Here is a 25,971-nt window from a genome sequence, read left to right on the forward strand (position 1 = left end):
AAGAAACCTCTAGAAAGAGGAAAGAGAAGACAAAAGCTTCCACCTCCGAGTCATGAGAGATGGAGAGATTCATCTCAAGGGTCCATAGCTCAGTAATAGAACATTTGACTGTACATCAAGAAATCCCTGAGATGCCTCAAGGGATACATTTTTCTCCACACAACTATTGGGAGCAACTAAGGATAGGAGCACCAAAATCACTAGGGATGGAGCAACAAAGGCAAGAAAGAGACATAGATGAGCTCAAGAACACCATTGGTTCTTCAAGAAGAAGGCGCCACCCTCACTAAGGTGGACTCATTCCTTAACTTCCTTGTTCTTATATCTCTATTTTTCGATTTTATGCTTTATGTTTGTCTATGTTTTGAGTCTTTACTACATGATCATTAGTATTTAGTAACTATGCCTTAAGGCTATGAATAACTCCATGAATCCTTCACCTTTCTTAAATGAAAAATGTTTTTAATACAAAAGAATAAGAACTACATGAGTTTCGAATACATCCTTGAAATTAGTTTAATTATATTGATGTGGTGACAATACTTTTTGATTTCTGAATGAATGCTTAAACAGTGCATATTTTTTTATCTTGTTGTTTATGAATGTTAAAATTGTTGGCACTTGAAAGAATGATGAAAAAGAGAAATGTTATTGATGATCTGAAAAATCATAAAATTGATTTTTAAAGCAAGAAAAAGCAGTGAATAAAAAGCTTGCGAAAAAAAATGGCGAAAAAAAATAACAAAAGAAAAAATAAAACCAAGCAGAAAAAGCCAATAGCCCTTAAAGCCAAAAGATAAGGGTAAAAAAGATCCAAGACTTTGAGCATCAATGGATAGAAGCGCCCAAGGAAATAAAATCCAGGCCTAAGCGGCTAAATTAAGCTGTCCCTGACCATGTGCTTGTGTCATAAAGGTCCAAGTGAAAAGCTTGAGACTGAGTGGTTAAAGTCGTGATCCAAAGCAAAAAGAGTGTGCTTAAGAGCTCTGGACACCTCTAACTGGGGACTTTAGCAAAGCTGAGTCACAATCTGAAAAGTTTCACCCAGTCATGTGTCTGTGGCATTTATGTATCCGGTGGTAATAATGGAAAACAAAGTGCTTAGGGCAACGACCAATACTCATAAAAGTAGCTGTGTTCAAGAATCAACATACCTAACTATCTGAACTCTGAGTTGCTATGGGATGCCAATCATTCTAAACTTCAAAGGATAAAGTAAGATGCCAGAACTATTCAGAAGTAAAAAGCTACAAGTCCCGCTCATCTAATTAGAACTAATATTCATTGATATTTTGGGATTTATAGTATATTCTCTTCTTTTTATCCTATTTGATTTTCAGTTGCTTGGGGACAAGCAACAATTTAAGTTTGGTGTTGTGATGAGCGGATAATTTATACGCTTTTTGGCATTGTTTATAGGTAGTTTTTAGTAGGATCTAGCTACTTTTAGGGATGTTTTTATTAGTTTTTATGCAAAATTTATATTTCAGGACTTTACTATGAGTTTGTGTGTTTTTCTGTGATTTCAAGTATTTTCTGGCTAAAATTGAGGGACCTGAGCAAAAATCTGATAGGAGGCTGACAAAGGACTGCTAATGTTGTTAGATTCTAACCTCTCTGCACTCGAAATAGATTTTCTGGAGCTAATAAACTCCAAATGGCGCGCTCTTAATTGCGTTGGAAAGTATACATCCAGAGCTTTCCAGCAATATATAATAGTCCACACTTTATTCAAGTTAAGATGACGCAAACTGGCGTTCAACACCAGTTCCATGCTGCATTCTGGAGTAAAATGCCAGAAACACGTCACAAACCGGAGTTGAACGCCAAAAACACGTTACAACTTGGCGTTTAACTCCAAGAGAAGCCTCTGCACGTGTAAAACTCAAGCTCAGCCCAAGCACACATCAAAGTGGGCCCCAGAAGTGGATTTCTGCACTTAGACTTATTTCTGTAAACCCTAGTAACTAGTTTAGTATAAATAGAAATTTTTACTATTGTATTTACATCTTTTGATCATCTTTTGATCTCTTGATCACATTTTGGGGGCTGGCCATTCGACCATGCCTAGACCACCATCTTATGTATTTTCAATGGTGGAGTTTCTACACACCATAGATTAAGGTATGGAGCTCTGCTGTACATCGAGAATTAATGCAAAGTACTACTGTTTTTCTATTCAACTCTCATTTATTTCTATTCTAAGATATCCATTCCCGCCTAAGAACCTGATGAATGTGATGATTATGTGACACTCATCATCATTCTCACCTATGAACGCGTGCCTGACAACCACTTCCGTTCTACAAGCAAATAAGTTAGAATGAGTATCTCTTGGGTTCTGATACGTAAAAATTAGATTTACGTACAACCGGCAAGTATACCGGGTCGTATCAAGTAGTAAAACTCACTTAGAGTGAGGTCGATCCCACGAGGATTGGTAGATTAAGCAACTTTAATTAAATGGTAAATTTAGTCAAACAAATATGATTTTGATTTTTATGAGCATTGTGACTTTTGAACATAAGTGCAGGAATTTAAATTGCAAGGAATTTAAGGACATGAATATAGAAATAAAATGAAAATAAACTTAAAGTGCAAGAAGCTTAAATGACATCAAAAATAAAAGGCAAGGAATTTAAAGGTTGCAGAAATTTAAAGAACATAAGGGTAAATAGCAAGAATTAAAGGAACAAAATGTAAAAGACAAGAAGAATAAAATGACCGAATGTAAAAGGGAATTGGGTTGTGGGAAATTAAACAACTAGAGGCAATAGAAATAAGAATTGATGGTAGAGAAGATCATTAGGAATCAGAGATGCTAGTGTTCATGAATTGATGTTAGTCAAATCCTTCTCAATCATGGGCATAGATCCATGGCAAGTGGGTAATTGAATCCCAATCTCTTGGTGATTCAATTTCTCTCAACATAACCAAATGCCACTCTCGTGATCTATTTGTTCATGAGAAGAGATGATGCTCAAATCTAATCCAGCCACACAATTTCCATAATCTCAACCAAGGAGAGTTACATCTCACATACTAACCAAGGTGTATTGATTAAAGAAATCATGAAAGGATGAACTCTAAACTGAATTATGTGGCTCATTCCTCAAATTCACCACATAATTCATATAGATTAACCCCTCTCTCGATGGTGGTTGAATCTTTGAAGAACAAGAGTTTCCTCTTTAGATCAACCACTAGAATTGAGGAGGAGAAGATGTGTTCACCAATACATTTCAACTAGCAGAGCTCTTCCCCCTAATGAAAGTGGGGTTTAGTGAGTCATTGCTCCAATTTCAACAACAATTTCCATCAACAAAAATTAAACTAAGTGTAAAAGAAAGATGATGAAGAATAAAGAAATGCTTCAAGCTTAAGAAAATGAAGAAGAGAAGTTCCAAGGAGAACCCCCCAAAATGCTCTCGGGTATACTCCCGGAAGTACCAAAAGAGTTCTCAAAATAAAGTGTTCAAAAGTGTAAAATTCTAAGTGTCAAAAAGTAAAGGTAAAAGTCCCCTAAAGTACAAACTCAATCTCTATTTATACTAGTCCTAAAACTCTTTCAAAGATCTTCAAGTGGGCTAGCAATGTGGGCTTTCTCTTTGTTAAATTCCTGGTTCAATTGATAAACTTGCTAGCTTTTGTAAGGAATAGAGGAAACAGAGCAAGTTGGCACCAATTCTGGCCCATTGAGGGGCGTTGTTGGCAATAACTCCAGGCATAATGCACGTTGGCAACGTGCATGGCATTTTCCTGGGTGTGAGCTTTAAGACTTGGGCGTTGCTAGCCCAAGTTGTTGCTAACAACTTGCTATTCCTCCTCTTGGCTCTTTTTTCATGCTAGATGTAGCCCAGAATTTGAGTGTCAACCTTCTGCTTCAATATGGACTATTATACATCATTGGAAAGCTCTTGATGTCTATTTTCCAATGCCACTGGAATCACCTCCATTGGACTTTCCTAGCTCAAGTTATGCTTCCTCAAAGAAGGTAAGGTTAAGCTGCCAAGTTGTTGCCAAAAACGCACCTTCACTTCCAAGTTGGCAACGTGCCCGTGCCTCACTCCAAGGCTCATCTCTAGCCTTCTTAAATTCAACTTTATGTTCTTATTTTTAGGGCCTAAAGGTGACTCTGGTTTGGCTTCAATTTTATGCTCCACCATAGACTATTATATATGGTTGGAAAGCTCTAAATGTTAGCTTTCCAACGCAACTGAAAGCACTCAATTTGGATCTCTGTAGCTCAAGATATCTTCCATTGAAGTGGACATGGTCAGGCTGCCTTGTTGGAGTTGTTGTGGATAACGCCCCTATATTCCAAGTTAGCAACGTGCATCACAATTTTTCACCATCCAAAGCTTCCTGGCGTTGTTGCCAAACACGCCAATGCTTTCTTGAGTTGGCAACGTGCTCGAGCCTTCTTTCCTAGCTCCAGGCATTGCTTCCCACGTTGCCAGTGAACACGCCCATAGAAGCTGGCGTTGGCAACGTGCTCGAGCCTTCTTCAAGGCTCTAAAACTTGCTTCCCACGTTGGCAACGTGGCTGGCAAGGCTTCCTGGCGTTGGCAACGTGGTTGGCAAGGCTTGGCGTTGGCAACTTGATTTTGGCGTTGGCAACTTGGCTGGCAGCACACTCTGGCGTTGGCAACCTGGCTGGCAGCACATTCTGGCGTTGGCAACCTGGCTGGCAGCACATTCTGGCGTTGGCAACCTGGCTGGCAGCACATTCTGGCGTTGGCAACTTGGCTGGCACCCAAGACTTGGTGCCTAGCCAAGCAACCATTTCTGGCGTTGCCTTGAATAACGCCAGTGAAGTAGCACGTTGGCAACGTGCTCGAGCTTCCTTCCTATGGTGCCAAAGTTGTTTGCTACGTTGCCAAGGAACACGCCTTCATATCTTGGCGTTGGCAACGTGCACCTCCTTTTCCTGGGCCAAACCTTGCTTGTGTGGCGTTGCCTAGGGACACGCCTATAGTTCCTGGCGTTGGCAACGCCCTCGAGCTCCTCTTCAAGGCTTCATTTTTGTTGCCTGGCGTTGGCAGCGCCCTTTTGGAGTTAGCAACGCCCTTGGTAACTTCATTCTTGCTCCAGGGCTGCCTTATATTGTTGGGCGTTGCTCTCAAACACTCACCTTATTCTTCAAGTTGGCAACGCCAACTTTGCTTCCAAAGCTGTCTGGCGTTGCCTCCAACAACGCACCACATTCCTCAAGTTGGCAACGCCAACTTATGCTCTTCCAAGGCTGCCAAGCTTGCTTCACAAATTGGCGTTGGCAACGCCCTTCTAGAGTTGGCAACGCCCAACTTTGCTTCTCCAGGGCTGCCTGGCGTTGCCTTCAACAACGCCCCCTTTCTTCAAGTTGGCAACGCCAACTTTTGTTCTTCAAGGTTGCCTGGCGTTGCCTTCAACAACGCCTCCTTTTCCCAAGTTGGCAACGCCAACTTCTTGCCCAGCTTGCATCATTCTTGCTTCCATGCTTCCTTGTTTCATCACCTATCATCAACAAAGGAAATAGCTTCAAAGTCTTACCAATTCATGCAATAAATTCCATGAGATTCATTCATACTCATTCATGTATATATTCCTTAAATCATTTGCATGAATTTGGCTAGAATCAACATGTTCCTTAATATTCTCATGCATGAAAACAAACTCATAAAAGGACTTGTTTATTTAGAGAAAATGAGTGAAATCAAGCTAAAATCAACTAAACTAACTAGCTAATATATTAAATATGCAATTGCATCAGGTTCCTTAACCAGAATCTTTGTGGTATAAGCTAGAATCCATTGGCAGCATTCCTGAGAATCCGGAAAGTCTAAACCTTGTCTGTGGTATTCCGAGTAGGATTCAGGGATTGAATGATTGTGACGAACTTCAAACTCGCGAGTGTTGGGTGTAGTGATAGATGCAAAAGGATCAATGGATCCTATTCCAGCATGATCGAGAACCGACAGATGATTAGCCATGCTGTGACAAAGCACCTGGACCATTTTCACTGAGAGGATGGACGGTAGCCATTGACAACGGTGATTCCCCAACATACAGCGTGCCATGGAAAGGAATATGCACGATGGATGGAGACAGCCGGAAAGCAGACGTTCAAAGAGCCATACAACACGTTCATATGCTTATTTGAAATTCCCACATTGAATTACATAAGTATCTTTATCTTTATTTTATGCTTAATTTATCTTTATATTCAAAAACCATTATAACCATTAGAGTCTGCCTGACTGAGATTCACAAGGTGACCATAGCTTGCTTCATACCAGCAATCTCCGTTGGATCGACCCTTACTCACATAAGGTTTATTACTTGGACGACGCAGTGCACTTGCTGGTTAGTGATGCGAAGTTATGAAGAAAGTGCTGAGATTATAAAAGCGCATACCAAGTTGAGCGCCATTCTTAGAGATCACAATTTCGTGCACCACTAGCGCTGCCACCAGCAGCCCTGTCTTCGCGTGTGCGTACGCATAAGTCTTTGCATGCGCACAGGACCAAATTCTCGCCGAGTGTGCATGCGCACAGAGCTGTGCATGCGCATACAAACCAGAAATCACAAATTCTGCAGAAGTTGCAGAATTCAGATTTTTGGCCCAAACTTCCAATGATCATATCTCCTTCCACAAAATTCGGATTTCCACCAAATTTAAACCATTTTAAAGCTTATAAAATTATCTTTTCATTGATATGAAAATCATCAAATTTCGAATACAATTGCTCAAGATATGATCCGTTGAAGTTCATCAAAATTCTATTTTTACCAAAACTCATAAACTCCCCATTTTCAAAACTTACTCTTACCATTCCATACCAAATCAACCCAAAATTCAACCATTCCAGTCATCAATCATTTCCAAGTCCCTTTTAATCATCAATCCCCAATTTCATCATATTTAGCTAATTTTTAGTTTAACAAGTTCCATATCATAATCAACATTTCACATCTCAATCTCTAACAAATATTCAACTCATCAATCACCTTATATACATATATACACACATCAATATTACACTTCTATCATGCTCATCAACAAGAGCCTTAGCCCATATCATCAACTAAGCATATTAAAACACATCACATGCTTCACCAACCAATACAACCACACACAATAATTTACACCATCATTCATACATATCTAATTCAATCCAAATTACTCAACAACTACATCAACATTCCAAAGCCCTATCCTAGGGTCAGTAGCCTACGTTTTCACACCACATTACATTTTAGATATAGAAAACTGAAATCATACCTTGGCCAATTCCCCTCCAACCCGGAACACTCTTAAATTCAACTTCCAAGGTTTCCAAACTCCACCAATAGATTTTCCATGCATAGGGCTCCACACCAAAGCTTCCAAAATCACCAATCAAGCTCCAAAACACACATATACAATGCCTAAGCCACAATATCACACCCAAACACAATAACTTAATCACTAAAACACAAAATATCAGTTATTTAGTTAGGGTTGAGAATTTCACCTTACTCAAAGATGAAGGGAGCTAGAGCAAGCCTTCCCTTCAAGATAATTTGATCCTATAACACAAAGGAGCTCAAAATCTCAACATTTTTGCCCATAGAACTCGAAACTAAGGGCTGGAATTTGAAGAAGAACACGTGGTTTACTTCAAGATTGATTGTTTGGGTTTCTTAGAGCTCAACGCTGCGGTCGGGTGGCCGTAAACGGTGCCTCAATCGGAGCTCCAGATCAAAAGTTATCAACAATTGAAGTTGGAAGTGAATAGGAACAAGGGTTTTCAATCTTTCCCATTTCCCTTTCTTTGTGCAACGTGTGTGTGTTATTTTGGGGGAGAAGAGAGCTGAGCTCTCATTAATAAATGAGGCTTGGCTGGGTCCTTGAGCCTAACTTGGGTCCGGTTGGCCCGGTTTGGCCCGTTCGCTCCAATCTTGGGCCAAATTCTTTAAAATTGGTGTCGAAATTCTCTTTTAAAATTTTTCTACCACATTAAACCATAAAAACCTCATTTCTCACTTTCTAGAATATATTTTAATTTATGGGTTAATTAGCCATTAATTAATAGGGTTTTACAAGTAGATCTTATATTGGTAGGTTTTTCCCTTGGTTTCTTCTTTCCTGAGTTTGTGTTTTATTGCTTTGTCTCCAATTTTATAACTTATGACTGTTCTTTGTGCTTTTGTTTTTTAGTTGGAATGGCTGATTGGCAGACGACTTAGCGAGGTTGAAGGCCACGTTCGTTCGTGATTTTAGGAGTACGGGTGATGGGGTTTCGCCGTCAACTCCTCAGCCTGCTTCTCAACCAGACTCGTAGAATGTGTCTAAGGAGATCGTTACTGCAGGGCAACCGATGCTGATGTTTAGGTCATGGAGATTCCTATTCCTGAGTCTAATTAGAAGCAGTAGAGGCCGGTTGAGGGGAGTAGTGGAGAAAACATCAAAGAGGAGGTGGAATTAGTTCCATGATGGACAAGGGTTTTAATGCTCCGGTCTTCATCAACCAGCACCTTCTACTAGTTGCTGAGGACTTTTTTCATGATTATGATCTTGTTGGCCAAGCGCGATCAGTGTATCGTGCACTCCTAGGTTTATCTCTCATCGTTCGAAAGGCTGAGCCGATGTTATCTCAGATGCTTTTCCTGGATAGCAAGTTCTGTCATTCTAGGCGGAAGTCGCCAAGTTGAAAAAGTAAGTCGAGGATGTTGTGACCGCTTGGCTGAAGGCTGTGAAAGATGCTGAAGATGCTGGTTCATAGATCCTCATCTCTTCGAGTTGGAGACCTCGCTTTCAGCAACTGAGAAGGCATTGAAGGCTTAGGTCCAGGTGTTGGCTCCCGAGGTTGATGTTTTAGTATTTGGGACCTTTCGGATTGTGCATGATGGGGATATTGTTGATTTAGAGTAATTTTATGGTTTTTTGTGAAACAATTTCTTGAGTTTGTAAGACGTTTGTTCGGTGTATATATACTGCTTTTTTGGCGAACAATTTCTTAATTTTGTAAGCCGTCTATTCTGGGCTGACATTTGATACGACCAGAGCATGGAACCGAGCTCATCAGCCCATATTTTTTTGGCTTCGTATAGCCTTTCTTGAGCCCTTTTAGGATAATCTTGTTGGCACTACCTGACTATTGGTTCGTGGGTGCTCTATTGAGCTGAAATTTTGTGAGATGTCGAGTCTTTCTAGAAATTTCTTGAAGAAGTTGTCAACAAACTGGGTCCCACTATCAAAGATCATAAAATATGGGATCCTGAATCGGGCTGTGACTTATTTTTAGAAGTATTTTTGGCATTGAGTGGTTGTGATTATGGCCAGTGCTTCAGTCTTAATCCACTTGGTGCAGTAATCGATAGCCATGATGAGGAATTTGAGTTTCCCGAGAGCCATGGGGAAGGGGCCTACGAGGTTGATTCCCCAAGTTCAGAAAGGGCACTCTGCTATTATCGTGTTGAGTAGGTATCGGGCCGTTTGATGGAGGTCCGCGTGCATTTGGCACTGTTTGGAGCTTTTGACTATTAAAGGGCATCTCTGATGATAATGGATCAGAAGTATCCTTCTCAGATAACTTTTTTTGGCTAAGGATTTTTCCTCCGATGTGGTGGTCGCAACATCTGATGCATGAGCATCTAATACCCTTTTTCCTAGCATTTTCTAGTTATTTTTAGTTAGAATGAAAGATTCATTAGGGATTGGAGATATCATAATCCATCATGAATTAGATGGGTCTCAACTTCTTTCTCAATCATACGAGTAGATCTATGGTGGATTGAAATTGATTGGATCCCAATTTCTTGGCAATTCATTCTCTCTAATCACAATCAATTTTGCCAATTCCTTGATCTAATTATCATGAAAAGAGGTTAAGTGCATATCTCTCATCCACAAGCCACACAATCTCTCAAGATCTCAATTCCTCCTGAATGGTGTTGATCAAGAGAGTTGTGAGAGATAGAGCTTCAGTTCTAATTTCCATGATTCCCATTCCGAGGCTCACATGGAAATTCAATGGATCGAAACCCCCTTTCGAAATGAATGGATCAAATCAACACAGAAGTTATCTCTTAGCTACTCAAGCGGATTGAGAAGAAGAAGATGTTCATCAATCCATTAGAATTATAATTGAGCTCCTCCCCCTAATGAAGCGGGGTTATTGGATCATTGTTCTGAGAACAAGTGCAGAGAATTTAAATTGCATGAAAATAGACTCAGCTCAAAGTAAACTCAAAATTACAGAAGAGCAGAAGTGTAGGAAATTAAATTACATAAAAGTAAACTGAATTCCATACAATTGAAATGTAAAAGTGCAGAAAAGAGTAGAAGTGTATTAAATTAAAATTCTATATTACACTCTGGAGTCTCTAATCCTCCAAGAGAGTTCTGGAGTCTCTAATCCTCCAGCCTTCCGAGCCTCTTTTCTAACGAAACTGATGCTTTATATAGGCTTTCCTAAATGACAAATACAATTGAAATTGAAAACAAATTACAAATAAATGAAAATCCTATTCTAACTGCTTCTTGTGCCTTTTAGTGGTGTCAATGGGCTCTACTTGATTTGAAGTTTCAATGGGCTTGGAATTAGATTAATTTGAGCAGAAATTCACTTCCAGGAGAACGTAGCATTCAATTGGAGAACGGAGCGCTTTTATACCCACGCGTACGCGTACCATATGCTTGCGTGTCCCTTGCATGTTGGTCCATCGACGCGTACGCGTTGCCCAAGTGTTGGCGTCCTTTGCAGCGTTCTCCAAACGAGCGTAGCGCTCTTGCAACCAAAGCTTCTCCACGCGTGTGCGTCCTTTGCGCGTGTGCATGCTTCATTCCAGATGCTCCATCGACACGTGTGGTGCACAAAATTGCAATCACACTCTTGCAATTCTGCACAACTAACTAGCAAGTGCACTGGGTCGTCCAAGTAATACCTTACGTGAGTAAGGGTCGATCCCACAGAGATTGTCGGCTTGAAGCAAGCTATGGTTATCTTGTAACTCTTAGTCAGGAGATCAATAATTCTCAGGTTTAATTTTGAAAAGTAGAGGAACATGAAATAAATACTTGTTTTGCAGTAATGGAGAACAGGTTGAGGTTTTGGAGATACTCTATCTTCTGAATCTCTACTTTCCTACTGTCTTCTTCTTCATACACACAAGGCTCCTTCCATGGCAAGCTGTATGTAGGGTTTCACCGTTGTCAATGGCTACCTCCCATCCTCTCAGTTAAAATGTTCAATGCGCTCTGTTACAGCACGGCTATTCATCTATCGGTTCTCGATCATGTCGGAATAGAATCCAGTGATTCTTTTGTGTCTGTCACTAACGCCCCACAATCGCGAGTTTGAAGCTTGTCACAGTCATTCAATCCCTGAATCCTACTTAGAATACCACAAACAAGGTTTAGACCTTCCGGATCCTTAAGAATGGCCGCCAATATATTCTAGCTTATACCACGAAGATTCTGGCTAAAGAATCCAAGAGATATCCACTCAATCTAAAGTAGAACGAAGGTGGTTGTCAGGCACACGTTCATAGGTGAGAATGATGATGAGTGTCATGGATCATCACATTCATCAAGTTGAGGAGCAAGTGATATCTTAGAATGGAAACAAGTGTGTTTGAATGAAAAACAATAGTAATTGCATTAATCCATCAAGACACAGCAGAGCTCCACACCCCCAACCATGGGGTTTAGAGACTCATGCCGTAGAAGGTACAATATGAAACGTGTAAAGTGTCATGAGGTAAAGATACAATGTCAAAAGATCCTATTTATAGTGAACTAGTAACCTAGGATTTACAGAAATGAGTAAATGACGTAAAAATCCACTTCCGGGGTCCACTTGGTGTGTGCTTGGGCTGAGCATTGAAGCTTTCATGTGTAGAGACTTTTCCTGGAGTTAAACGCCAGCTTTTGTGCCAGTTTCGGCGTTTAACTCCTACTTTTGTGCCAGTTCCGGCGTTAAACGCCGGGAATTCTGAAGCTGATTTGCAACGCCGGTTTGGGCCATCAAATCTCGGAAAAAGTATGGACTATTATGCATTGCTGGAAAGCCCAGGATGTCTACTTTTCAACGCAACTGAGAGCGCGCCAATTAGGCTTCTGTAGCTCCAGAAAATCCACCTCGAGTGCAGGGAGGTCAGAATCCAACAGCATCTGCAGTCCTTTTCAGTCTCTGAATCAGATTTTTGCTCAGGTCCCTCAATTTCAGCCAGAAAATACCTGAAATCACAGAAAAACACACAAACTCATAGTAAAGTCTAGAAAAGTGAATTTTAACTAAAAAATAATAAAAATATAATAAAAACTAACTAAAAAATACTAAAAACATACTAAAAACAATGCCAAAAAGCGTATAAATTATCCGCTCATCACAACACCAAACTTAAATTGTTGCTTGTCCCCAAGCAACTGAAAATCAAATAGGATAAAAAGAAGAGAACATACTATAGACTCCAAAATATCAATGAAACTTTGCTCCAATCAGATGAGCGGGACTAGTAACTTTTTGCCTCTGAACAGTTTTGGCAACTCACTTTATCCTTTGCAGTTTAGAATGATTGGCATCTATAGGAACTTAGAATTCAGATAGTGTTATTTATTCTCCTAGTTAAGTATGATGATTCTTGAACACAGCTACTTTATGAGTCTTGGCTGTGGCCCAAAGCACTCTGTCTTCCAGTATTACCACCGGATACATACATGCCACAGACACATAACTGGGTAAACCTTTTCAGATTGTGACTCAGCTTTGCTAGACTCCCCAATTAGAGGTGTCCAGGGTTCTTAAGCACCCTCTTTTTGCCTTGGATCACTTTTATCTTTACCCTTGCCTTTTTGTTTAAAGGGCTATTGGCTTTTTCTGCTTGCTTTCTCTCTCTTCTTCTCTTTTTTTTTTAATGAATTCACTGCTTTTTCTTGCTTCAAGAATCAATCTGATGATTTTTCAGATCCTCAATAACATTTCTCCTTTTCCATCATTCTTTCAAGAGCCAACAAGTTTAACATTCTTTAATCAACAAATTCAAAAGACATATGCACTGTTCAAGCATTCATTCAGAAAACAAAAAGTATTGTCACCACATCAAACTAATTTAACTAGTTTTAGAGATGAATTCGAAATCCTGTACTTCTTGTTCTTTTGTAATAAAAATATTTTTCTTTTAAGAAAGGTGATGGATTCATAGGACATTTATAACTATAAGGCATAGACACTAAGACACTAATGATCATGTAATAAAGACACAAACATAGATAAATATAAAGCATAAAAATTTGAAAAATAGAAAAAAAAGAACAAGGAAATTAAAGAACGGGTCCACCTTAGTGATGGCGGCTTGTTCTTCCTCTTGAAAATCTTATGGAGTGCTTTTGAGCTCCTCTATATCTCTTCCTTGTCTTTGTTGCTCTTCCCTCATAGCTTTTTGATCTTTTCTAATCTCATGGTGGATGATGGAATGCTCTTGGTGCTCCATCCTTAGTTGTCCCATGTTAGAGCTTAATTATCCTAGGGAGGTGTTGATTTGCTCCCAATAGTTTTGTGGAAGGAAGTGCATCCCTTGAGGCATCTCAGGGATTTCATGATGAGGAATTTCCTCATGCTCTTGTTTGCTACATCCTTTTCTTAGTGATGAGCTTTTGAGATGAATCTCTCCATCTCCCAGACTCAGAGGTGGAAGCTTTTGCCTTCCCTTTCCTCTTTCTAGAGGTTTCTCTGGCCTTAAGTGTCAAACATGGTTATGGAAAAGCAACGCTTTTACCACACCAAACATAGAAGGTTTGCTCATCCTCGAGCAAAAGAAGAGAAGAGGGAGTAGAAGATGAAGAAAATAGATGAGATGGAGAGGTGTGAGTGGTTCGGCCAAGGGGAGTTTTAGGTGGTTATGATGTGGGACAAGGAAGGAGTGATGGTTTGAATTTGAGTGGGTGGGTGTAGGTGGTTTGTATGATGGTTTTGGAGGGGTACTGGAGGTGATTGGGTGAGGTTATTTTGGAGAAGAGTGTTATGGAAGGGTGTGAAGAGGAGAGAAGAAGAGGTGAGGTAGGTGGGATCCTGTGGGGTCCACAGATCATGAGGTGTCAAGGATTTCTCATCTCTGCACCATGCGGCATGCAAAACGCCCCTTGCTGCCAATCCTGGCGTTAAACGCCAGGCTGTTGCCCATTTCTGGCATTTAACGCCAACTTCTTGCCCTTTTCTGGCGTTAAACGCCAGTCTGGTGCCCATTTCTGGCGTTAAACGCCCAAAATGGTGCCAGACTGGGTGTTTAACGCCCATTCTTCTACCCTTACTGGCGTTAAACGCCCAGCAAGTTTCTCCTCCAGGGTGTGCTGTTTTTCATTCTGTTTTTCATTCTGTTTTTGCTTTTTCAATTATTTTTGTAACTTCACATGATCATCAACCTACAGAAAACATGAAATAACAATGGAAAATAAATAGATAAAATTGGGTTGCCTCTCAACAAGCGCTTCTTTAATGTCAGTAGCTTGACAGTGGGCTCTCATGGAGCCTCACAGATACTCAGAGCATGATTGGGGCCTTTCAACACCAAACTTGGAGTTTGGTTGTGGCCTCTCAACACCAAACTTAGAGTTTGAATGTGGGGGTTTTGTTTGACTCTGTATTGAGAGAAGCTTCTCATGCTTCCTCTCCATGGTGGTAGAAGGAGAACCTTGAGTCTTATAGTTTACACTGTCTGCAAGCCACGGAGCTTCCTGAATAACAAATAATTGCTCATCCAGAAAGGTTTCAGAGATCTCAGTAGGAGGAAGGGATGCTCCTGCTACTGGTTCTATCCGGTACAGGTGATCAGCTACTTGATTCTCTGTCCCCTTTCTGTCTCTTATTTCTATATCAAACTCTTGCAGAAGCAACACCCATATTATGAGCCTGGCTTTTGAATCCTGCTTTGTGAGTAAATATTTAAGAGCAGCATGGTCAGTGTACACAATCACTTTTGATCCTACTAAATAAGATCTGAACTTGTCAATGGCATAAACCACTTCATGTAACTCCTTTTCTGTGGTTATGTAGTTCTTCTGTGCATCATTTAGAATACGGCTGCCATAATAAATGACATGTAGTTGCTTGTTGTGCCTCTGTCCCAATACTGCACCAATGGCATGGTCACTGGCATCACACATTAGTTCAAATGGCAGTGTCCAGTCTGGTGCAAAGATAACTGGTGCTGTGACCAGCTTAGCTTTCAGAAGGTCAAACGCCTACAGACACTCCTTATCAAAGATAAATGGTGTGTCTGCAGCTAGCAGATTACTCAGAGGTTTTGCAATTTTTGAAAAATCCTTTATAAACCTTCTGTAGAATCCTGCATTCCTTAACATTGGTAGGTGGTGGTAATTTTTCAATTTCTTCAACTTTAGCTTGATCCACCTCTATTCCCTTGTTTGAAATTTTATGCCCAAGGACAATCCCTTCAGTCACCATAAAGTGACATTTTTCCCAGTTTAAAACTAGGTTGGTCTCTTGGCATCTTTTCAGAACAAGTGCTAGATGGTTAAGGCAGGAGCTGAATGAGTCTCCAAATACTAAAAAGTCATCCATGAAGACTTCCAGAAATTTCTCTACCATATCTGAGAAGATAGAGAGCATGTACCTCTGAAAGGTTACAGGTGCATTACACAAACCAAAAGGCATCCTTCTGTAGGCAAACACTCCAGAAGGACATGTGAATGCTGTTTTCTATTGGTCCTGAGGATCTACTGCAATTTGGTTGTAACCTAAATAGCCATCCAAAAAGCAATAATATTCATGACCTGCTAGTCTCTCTAGCATCTGGTCTATGAATGGTAAAAGAAAATGATCCTTCCTGGTGTCTGTATTGAGCCTTCTGTAGTCAATACACATACGCCACCCTATAACTGTTCTTGTAGGAACCAGATCATTCTTTTCATTATGAACCACTGTCATGCCTCCCTTCTTGGGGACAACGTGGACAGGGCTTACCCAGGGGCTATCAGAAATAGGATAAATAATCCCAGCCTCTAGTAACTTAGTGACCTCTTTCTGCACCACCTCCTTCATGGCTGGATTTAGCCGCCTCTGTGGTTGAACCACTGGCTTAGCATCTTCCTCCAATAGGATCTTGTGCATGCATCTTGCTGGGCTAATGCCCTTAAGATCACCTATGGACCACCCAAGAGCTGTCTTGTGTGTCCTTAGCACTTCAATTGGTGCTTTCTCTTCCTGTGGATTTAAAGCAGAGCTTATGATCACTGGAAAAGTGTCACCCTCTCCCAGAAATGCATATTTCAGGGATGGTGGCAGTGGTTTGAGCTCGGGTTTAGGAGGCTTATTCTCTTCCTAAGGAATTTTTAGAGGTTCTTTTATTTCCTCTGATTCCTCAGGCTGAACATCTTTAAAGATGTCCTCTAGTTCTGATTCGAGACTTTCAGTCACATTGACCTCCTCCACCAAAGAGTCAATGATATCAGAGCTCATGCAGTCATTTGGGGTGTCTGGATGCTGCATAGCTTTGACATCATTCAACTTAAACTCATCCTCATTGACTCTCAGGGTCAATTCCCCTTTTTGGACGTCAATGAGGGTTCGTCCAGTTGCTAGGAAAGGTCTTCCTAGAATGAGAGTTGCACTCTTGTGCTCTTCCATTTTCAGCACTACAAAGTCAGTGGGAAAGGCGAATGGCCCAACCTTGACAATCATGTCCTCAATTACGCCTGATGTATATTTAATGGAGCCATCAGCAAGTTGGAGGCATATTCGGGTTGGTTTGACTTCTTCAGCCAAGCCAAGCTTTCTGATAGTGGATGCAGGTATTAGGTTGATACTTGCCCCAAGATCACATAGAGCTTTCTTGGTACAAGTACCCTCTAATGTGCATGGTATCATAAAGCTTCCAGGATCTTTAAGCTTCTCTGGTAAGCTCTTTAAAATGACTACACTGCATTTTTCAGTGAGAAAAACTTTTTCAGTTTCTCTCCAATCCTTCTTATGACTTAAGATCTCTTTCATGAACTTAGCATAAGAGGGTATTTGCTCAAGTGCCTCTGCAAACGGAATCTTTATTTCAAGAGTCCTGAGATAGTCTGCAAAGCGGGCAAATTGTTTGTCTTGTTCTGCTTTGTGGAGTTTCTGAGGATAAGGCATCTTGGCTTTATACTCTTCAACCTTAGTTGCTGCAGGTTTATTTCCTACAGAAGTGGTTGGAGAAGCTTGCTTAAGGGGGTTGTTATCAGCGCTTGCAAGTGTCTGACCCCTTTGTGGCGTTTGAACGCCAGGATTGGGTGCTTTTTGGGCATTTAACGCCAGATTGCAACCCTTTTCTGGCGTTTGGACGCCGAATCATTCCTCTCTGGGCTCTCACTGTCCTCAGAGGGATTTTGGGTAGTTGGTTGGTCATCCTCTGTCAGTTGTTCCTTTCTTAGCTTTTTGCTGCTTTGAGTTGATACATTCAATGTCTTCCCACTCCTTAATTTAACAGCTTGGCATTCTTCTGTTAACTGTTTAGATAGCTGCTGTCTTGTCTGATTCAATTGTGCTTCCATATTCTTGTTAGCATTTTTAGTGTCTTGGAGCATCTCTTTAAATTCTGCTAATTGTTTTGTCATAAGGAGTAATTGTTGATTAAGCTCAATAATCTGTTCTTGAGGATTAGGATCAGTAATTACTGCTCTGGCCTCTTTCTTTATGTAGGACTCATTGCTAGAGTACAAATGTTGATTTCTAGCAACAGTATCTATGAGTTTTTGAGCCTCTTCAATCGTCTTTCTCATGTGTATAGATCCACCAGCTGAGTGGTCTAAAGACATCTAAGCTTTTTCTGTAAGCCCATAGTAGAAGATGTCTAACTGTACCCACTCTGAAAACATTTCAGAGGGGCATTTCCTTAGCATACCTCTGTACCTCTCCCAGGCATTATAAAGGGATTCATTATCCTCTTGTTTAAAGCCTTGGATGTCCAGCCTCAGCTGTGTCATCCTTTTTGGAGGGTAAAATTGATTCAGGAATTTGTCTGATAACTGTCTCCATGTTTTTATGCTTGCTGTAGGTTGGTTATTTAACCACCTCTTAGCTTGATCTTTTATAGCAAATGGAAACAGTAATAATCTGTAGACATCCTGATCCACTTATTTATCACGTACTATGTCAGTAATTTGTAAGAACTGTGCCAGAAACTCAGTAGGTTCTTCCTGTGGAAGACCGAAATACTAACAATTTTGCTGCACCATGATAATGAGTTGAGGATTTAGCTCAAAACTGCTTGCTTTGATGGGAGGTATACAGATGCTACTCCCATAAGCAGCTATAATGGGTTTAGCATATGACCCCAGAGTCCTTCTGGACTGCTCAACTCCACTTAGGTCCATGATGGAGAAAGGAAGATGATGTGGATTGCAAGTAAATTATATTTTTTTTATTTAATTAAAAGTGACCGAAAATAATAGAATAAAATAAATGGAAAATAAAATAAAATTTCGAAAACTAAAAGAAAATAAAATCAAAGAAAATTGAAAACTAAATTAATTAATTAATTAAAAAGATTTTGGAATTAGCAATTAAAAAGATATGATTGAAAATTATTTTGAAAAAGATATGATTGAGAAGATATGATTGCAATTAAAAAGATTTGATTTTTGAAAAAGATTTGAAAAGATCAATTTTTGAAATTAGAATTTTGACTTTACTAAAAAAAAGATATGATTTTGAAAATCTTTGACTAATTTAATACAAAATTTCGAAAATTATGAGTAAAATAAGGAAATGATATTTTTTTATTTTTAAATTTTAATGAGGAAAGAGAAAAACAACAAAACGACACTAAACTTAGAAATTTTAGATCAAAACAAAGAGAACAAACAAGAAAACTTTGACTGTCAAGATGAACACCAAGAACACTTTGAAGATCAAGATGAACACCAAGAACAAATTTTTTTTTTAAAAAAATTTTTAAGTGAATAAAAGCATAAAAGACACCAAACTTAAAATTTTTAGAAAATCAAACACAAATTTTCGAAAATTTAAAGGAAAACACAAAGAAGACACCAAACTTAGAATTTGAAACTAAACTCAAATAAAAGACTCTAAACCAACAAAAATAAAATATTCCTAATCTAAGCAAAAAGATAAACTGTCAGTTGTCGAAACTCGAACAATCCCCGGCAACGGCGCCAAAAACTTGGTGCACGAAACTGCAATCACACTCTTGCAATTCCACACAACTAACCAGCAAGTGCACTGGGTCGTCCAAGTAATACCTTACGTGAGTAAGGGTCGATCCCACGGAGATTGTCGGCTTGAAGCAAGCTATGGTTATCTTGTAACTCTTAGTCAGGAGATCAATAATTCTCAGGTTTAATTGTGAAAAGTAGAGGAACATGAAATAAATACATGTTTTGCAGTAATGGAGAACAGGTTGAGGTTTTGGAGATACTCTATCTTCTGAATCTCTGCTTTCCTACTGTCTTCTTCTTCATACACGCAAGGCTCCTTCCATGGCAAGCTGTATGTAGGGTTTCATCGTTGTCAATGGCTACCTCCCATCCTCTCAGTGAAAATGTTCAATGCGCTCTGTTACAGCACGGCTATTCATCTATCGGTTCTCGATCATGTCGGAATAGAATCCAGTGATTCTTTTGCGTCTGTCACTAATGCCCTACAATCGCGAGTTTGAAGCTCGTCACAGTCATTCAATCCCTGAATGCTACTCAGAATACCACAGACAAGGTTTAGACCTTCCGGATCCTCAAGAATGGCCACCAATATATTCTAGCTTATACCACGAAGATTCTGGCTAAAGAATCCAAGAGATATCCACTCAATCTAAAGTAGAACGGAGGTGGTTGTCAGGCACACGTTCATAGGTGAGAATGATGATGAGTGTCACGGATCATCACATTCATCAAGTTGAGGAGCAAGTGATATCTTAGAATGGAAACAAGCATGTTTGAATGAAAAACAGTAGTAATTGCATTAATCCATCAAGACACAGCAGAGCTCCTCACCCCCAATGATGAGCGGATAATTTGTATACTTTTTGGCATTGTTTTTAGTATGTTTTTAGTATGATCTAGTTAGTTTTTAGTATATTTTTATTAGTTTTTAGTTAAATATTCACTTTTCTGGACTTTACTATGAGTTTGTGTGTTTTTCTGTGATTTCAGGTATTTTCTGGCTGAAATTGAGGGACCTGAGCAAAAATCTGATTCTGAGACTCAAAAGGACTGCAGATGCTGTTGGATTCTGACCTCCCTGCACTCGAAGTGGATTTTCTGGAGCTACAGAAGCCCAATTGGCGCGCTCTCAACGGCGTTGGAAAGTAGACATCCTGGGCTTTCCAGCAATATATAATAGTCCATACTTTGCCCAAGATTTGATGGCCCAAACCGGCGTTCAAAGTCACCTCAAGAAATCCCAGCGTTAAACGCTGGAACTGGCACCCAAATGGGAGTTAAACGCCCAAACTGGCACCAAAGCTGGCGTTTAACTCCAAGAAGAGTCTCTACACGAAATTGCTTCATTGCTCAGCCCAAGCACACACCAAGTGGGCCCGGAAGAGGATTTTTATGTCATTTACTCATTTCTGTACACCCTAGGCTACTAGTTTCTTATAAGTAGGACCTTTTACTATTGTAAAAAAATCTTTTGATCACTTTTAGATCTGTAGATCATCTTTGGACATTTTAGTTCTTAGATCATTGGGAGGCTGGCCATTCGGCCATGACTAGACCTTATGCTTATGTATTTTCAACGGTGGAGTTTCTACACACCATAGATTAAGGTGTGGAGCTCTGCTGTACCTCGAGTATTAATGTAATTACTATTGTTCTTCCATTCAATTCCACTTGTTCTTTTACCAAGATATCACTTGTTCTTCAACATGATGAAGGTGATGATTGACGCCCATCACCATTCTCACCCATGAACAAGGTGACTGACAACCATTCTTGTTCTACAAGCATCTGAGGCTTAGTGAATATCTCTTGGATTCCTGATTGCACGATGCATGGTTGATCGCCTGACAACCGAGTGCTCGCCTGACAAACGAGCCAGCCATTCCGTGAGATCAGAGTCTTCGTGGTATAGGCAAGAACTGATGGCAGCATTCAAGAGAATCCGGAAGGTCTAACCTTGTCTGTGGTATTCTGAGTAGGATCCAATGACTGAATGACTGTGACGTGCTTCAAACCTGTAACCTACTGGGCGTTAGTGACAGACGCAAAAGAGTTATTCTATTCCGGTAGGGGAGGGAACCGAACCGGTGATTGGCCGTACTGTAACAGAGTATTGAGCATTAGCTTTCACTGCGAGGATGGGAGGTAGCTGCTGACAACAGTGAGACCCTATACGAGCTTGCCATGGAAAGGAGTAAGAAGGGTTGGATGAAGACAGTAGGAAAGCAGAGAGACGGAAGGGAAGGCATCTTCATGCGCTTATCTGAAGTTCCTACCAATGAGTTACATAAGTATCACTATCTTTATCTTTTATGTTATTTTCGTTCATCACCATATATATCTGAGTTTGCCTGACTAAGATTTACAAGATGACCATAGCTTGCTTCAATACTAACAATCTCCGTGGGATCGACCCTTACTCACGTAAGGTTTATTACTTGGACGACCCAGTGCACTTGCTGGTTAGTTGTGCGAAGTTGTGTAATGCCATGGTATTGAGCGCACCAAGTTTTTGGAGCCATTACCAGGGATTATGAGAGTTGTGAAAAAGTATAGTTCACAATTTCGCGCACCAAGTTTTTGGCGCCGTTGCCGGGGATTGTTCCAGTTTTGAGCAAGCCTTTGGTAACATCAGTGCCAAGATCCGGCAACAACATCAAATTTTTGGTGTTATTGCCCGGGATTGTTTAGGCTGGACAACTGACGGTTCATCTTGTTGCTTAGATTAGGTATTTTTTTTCGAAATTCTTGAAGATGAATTCTAGAGTTTCATGATGATTTGTTGAAATCTGGCTGGCTGAGAAGCCATGTCTAATCTGATTGGACTGAGGTTTCAACTTATCACCACAAGAGCTTGTTGATTTTGTATCAATCTTGCTTTTGGAGCAATGATTTGCTAAGGCTTGGCTGACCTTTGGTCATGTCTAGTGTTTTGGACCGAAGCTTTCTTTGAAAGCTTGGCTGGCTGTGAATCCATGTCTAATTCCTGGACCGGAGTCTTAGACTAGCATTGCACTGATTCCTGGAATTCTCATTAAGAATTTTGATACTTTTTTTTCCACTTAATTTTCGAAAAATACAAAAAAAAATTTGCAAAACCATAAAATTCAAAAATATTTCTTGTTTGAGTCTAGTGTCTCATCCTAAGTTTGGTGTCAATTGCATGCATTCATATGTCTTAGTGATCTTCAAGATGTTCTTGATGATTCACTTGCTCTGATCTTTGAATTCTATTGACTTGAGTATTTTGTGTGTCTCATATGCATTTTCAGTTCATTAGTGTCAGTAGTATACAAACTGCTAAGTTTGGTGTCTTGCATGCATTGTTATTTGATTCTTGTTGCATTTTTATTATAAAAAATCCAAAAATATTTTTAATTTGTGTCTTTTCAAGTCAATGATACAAGGGATTGAAGATTCAGAACACACTGCAGAGGAATTATACAGAAAAAGCTGAGCATTCAAAAATGCCCAGTGAAGAAGGCAGACTGGCGTTTAAACGCCAGCCAGGGTACCTGGTTGGGCGTTTAACGCCCAAAAGGTAGCATTTTGGGCGTTAAACGCCAGAATGTATACCATTCTGGGCGTTTAACGCCAGGATGGTGCTAGGGGGAAGATTTTGTTTTCAAATCAATTTTTTTCAAGTTTTCCAAAATCAAATCTTTTTCAAATCAATTCTTTTCAATCAAATGTTTTCAAAATCAATTTCTTTCCTTTTTCAAAGATACTTACTAACAATTAATGATTTGATTGAACATCTCAAATTTGTTGCCTTTTCTGTTGAGAAAGGTTTTATGTTTGAATCATATCTTTTCTTGTTAGGCAAGTCATTTGTTTTCAAAATCATATCTTTTCAAATTGTTTTCAAATCATATCTTTTAAAATGGTTTTCAAATCATATCTTCTCAATCACATCTTTTTAAAACCATAACTTTTCAATCAAATCTTTTTAACCACATCTTTTTCAAAATAGTTTCAATCAAATCTCTTGACTTCTAATTTTAAAAATCTTTTTCAAAAATCACTTGATTTCTTTTCCACTTTCAATTTTCGAAAATTATCAACATCTTTTTAATTGAATTTTCGAAAATTCTCTTCCCTCCTTCCCACATCCCTCTATTTATGGAGTACTACTCCTTCTTAATGCACAATTCGAACCTTATCTAATTAAAGTTCGAATTCTTCTTCTCCTTCTTCTTTCTATTTCTCTTTTCCTCTGACATTTCAAGGAATCCCTATACTGTGACATAGAGGATTCCACATTTTTTTTCTCTTCTCTTCATATGAGCAGGAGCAGAGACAAAGGCATTCTTGTTGAAGCTGATCCTGAACCTGAAAGGACCTTGAAGAGAAAGCTAAGAGAAGCCAAAGCACAACTCTCTTTAGAGGGCCTGACCGAATTCTTCAAGGAAGAAGAACACATGGCAGCCGAAAACAACAACAATGCCAACAATGCAAGGAAGGTGCTGGGTGACTTTACTGCACCTACTCCTGATTTCTATGGGAGAAGCATCTCTATCCCTGCCATTGGAGCAAACAACTTTGAGCTTAAGCCTCAATTAGTTTCTCTAATGCAACAGAATTGCAAGTTCCATGGACTTCCAATGGAAGATCCTCATCAGTTTTTAGCTGAATTCTTGCAAATCTGTGACACAGTCAAGACTAATGGGGTTAACCCTGAGGTCTATAGACTGATGCTATTCCCTTTTGCTGTAAGAGACAGAGCTAGAATATGGTTGGATTCTCAACCTAAAGAAAGCCTGGACTCTTGGGAAAAGCTAGTCAATGCCTTCTTGGCAAAGTTCTTTCCACCACAAAGATGGAGTAAGCTTAGAGTGGAAGTCCAAACCTTCAGACAGAAGGATGGAGAATCCCTCTATGAAGCTTGGGAAAGATACAAACAATTAATCAGAAGATGTCCTTCTGACATGCTTTCTGAATGGAGCATCATAGGTATTTTCTATGATGGTCTCTCTGAACTATCCAAGATGTCTTTGGATAGCTCTGCTGGAGGATCTCTTCATCTGAAGAAGACGCCTGCAGAAGCTCAAGAGCTAATTGAAATGGTTGCAAATAACCAATTCATGTATACTTCTGAAAGAAATCCTGTGAACAATGGGACTAGTCAGAAGAAAGGAGTTCTTGAGATTGATACTCTGAATGCCATTTTGGCTCAGAACAAGATATTGACTCAACAAGTCAATTTGATTTCTCAAAGTCTGTCTGGAATGCAAAATGCACCTGGCAGTACTAAGGAAGCTTCATCTGAGGAAGAAGCTTATGATCCTGAGAACCATTCCATGGAAGAGGTGAATTACCTAGGAGAACCCTATGGAAATACCTACAATTCTTCATGGAGAAATCACCCAAATCTCTCATGGAAGAATCAAGAGAGACCTCAACAAGGTTTCAATAACAATAATGGTGGAAGAAACAGGTTTAGCAATGGCAAGCCTTTTCCATCATCTCCTCAGCAACAGACAGAGAGTTCTAAGCAGAATACTTCTGACTTAGCAACAATGGTCTCTGATCTAATAAAGACCACTCAAAGTTTCATGAGTGAAACAAGGTCCTCCATCAGAAATTTGGAAGGACAAGTTGGTCAGCTGAGCAAGAAAGTTACTGAACTCCCTCCTAGTACTCTCCCAAGTAATACAGAAGAAAATCCAAAAGGAGAGTGCAAAGCCATAACCATGGCCGAATTCTGGGAGGAAAGAGAGGAGGTGGACGCCACTGAGGAAGACCTCAATGGGCGTGCACCAATCTCCTCTGAGTTCCTCAATGAGGAACCTTGGGAATCTGAGGCTCAAAATGAGACCATAGAGATTCCATTGGACTTACTTCTGCCATTCATGAGCTCTGATGAGTATTCTTCCTCTGAAGAGGATGAGTATGTTACTGAAGAGCAAGTTGCTAAATACCTTGGAGCAATCATGAAACTGAATGACAAGTTATTTGGAAATGAGACTTGGGAGGATGAACCACCCTTGCTCACCAAAGAACTGGATGACTTGTCTAGGCAGAAACTGCCTCAAAAGAGGCAGGATCCTGGGAAGTTTTCTATACCTTGTACCATAGGCACCATGACCTTCAAGAAGGCCTTGTGTGACTTAGAGTCAAGTGTAAACCTCATGCCCCTCTCTGTAATGGAGAAATTAGGGATCTTTGAGGTGCAAGCTGCAAGAATCTCATTAGAGATGGCAGACAATTCAAGAAAACAAGCTCATGGACTTGTAGAGAATGTTTTGGTGAAGATTGAAGACCATTACATCCCTACTGACTTCATAGTCTTAGAGACTGGGAAGTGCATGGATGAATCCATCATCCTTGGCAGACCCTTCCTAGCCACAGCAAAGGCTGTGATTGATGTTGACAGAGGAGAGTTAATCATTCAAGTGAATGAAAAATCCTTGGTGTTTAAGGCCCAAGGACATCCCTCTGTCATCATGGAGAGGAAGCATGAAGAGCTTCTCTCAAAACAGAGCCAAACAGAGCCCCCACAGTCAAACTCTAAGTTTGGTGTTGGGAGGCTACAACCAAACTCTAAGTTTGGTGTTGAAACCCCACATTCAAACTCTAAGTTTGGTGTTGGGAGGTTTCAACACGGTTCTGAGCATTTCTGAGGCTCCATGAGAGCCCTCTGTCAAGCTAATGACATTAAAGAAGCGCTTGTTGGGAGGCAACCCAATGTTTTATAATTAATTATTTTCTTTTGTTATTTTATCTTTTTTGTAGGTTGATGATCATAAGAAGTCACAAAAACAATGAAAAAAGCAAAAACAGAATGAAAAACAGGAAGAAAAACAGCACACCCTGGAGGAGAAGAAGCTGGCGTTCAA

The 25,971-nt window shown here is 39.9% G+C and overlaps 1 non-coding gene across 1 annotated transcript; it reads right to left on the reverse strand.

The window, feature by feature from the left end:
* Positions 1–23,958: 23,958 nt before the first annotated feature.
* On the reverse strand, positions 23,959–24,066 carry LOC130937590 (small nucleolar RNA R71). The gene has a single exon (XR_009068802.1). It is a non-coding gene; the product is annotated as a small nucleolar RNA R71 (small nucleolar RNA).
* Positions 24,067–25,971: the final 1,905 nt, after the last annotated feature.

Source organism: Arachis stenosperma, chromosome 6 (genome assembly GCF_014773155.1).
Source record: "Arachis stenosperma cultivar V10309 chromosome 6, arast.V10309.gnm1.PFL2, whole genome shotgun sequence".
NCBI classification, from domain to species: Eukaryota; Viridiplantae; Streptophyta; class Magnoliopsida; order Fabales; family Fabaceae; genus Arachis; species Arachis stenosperma.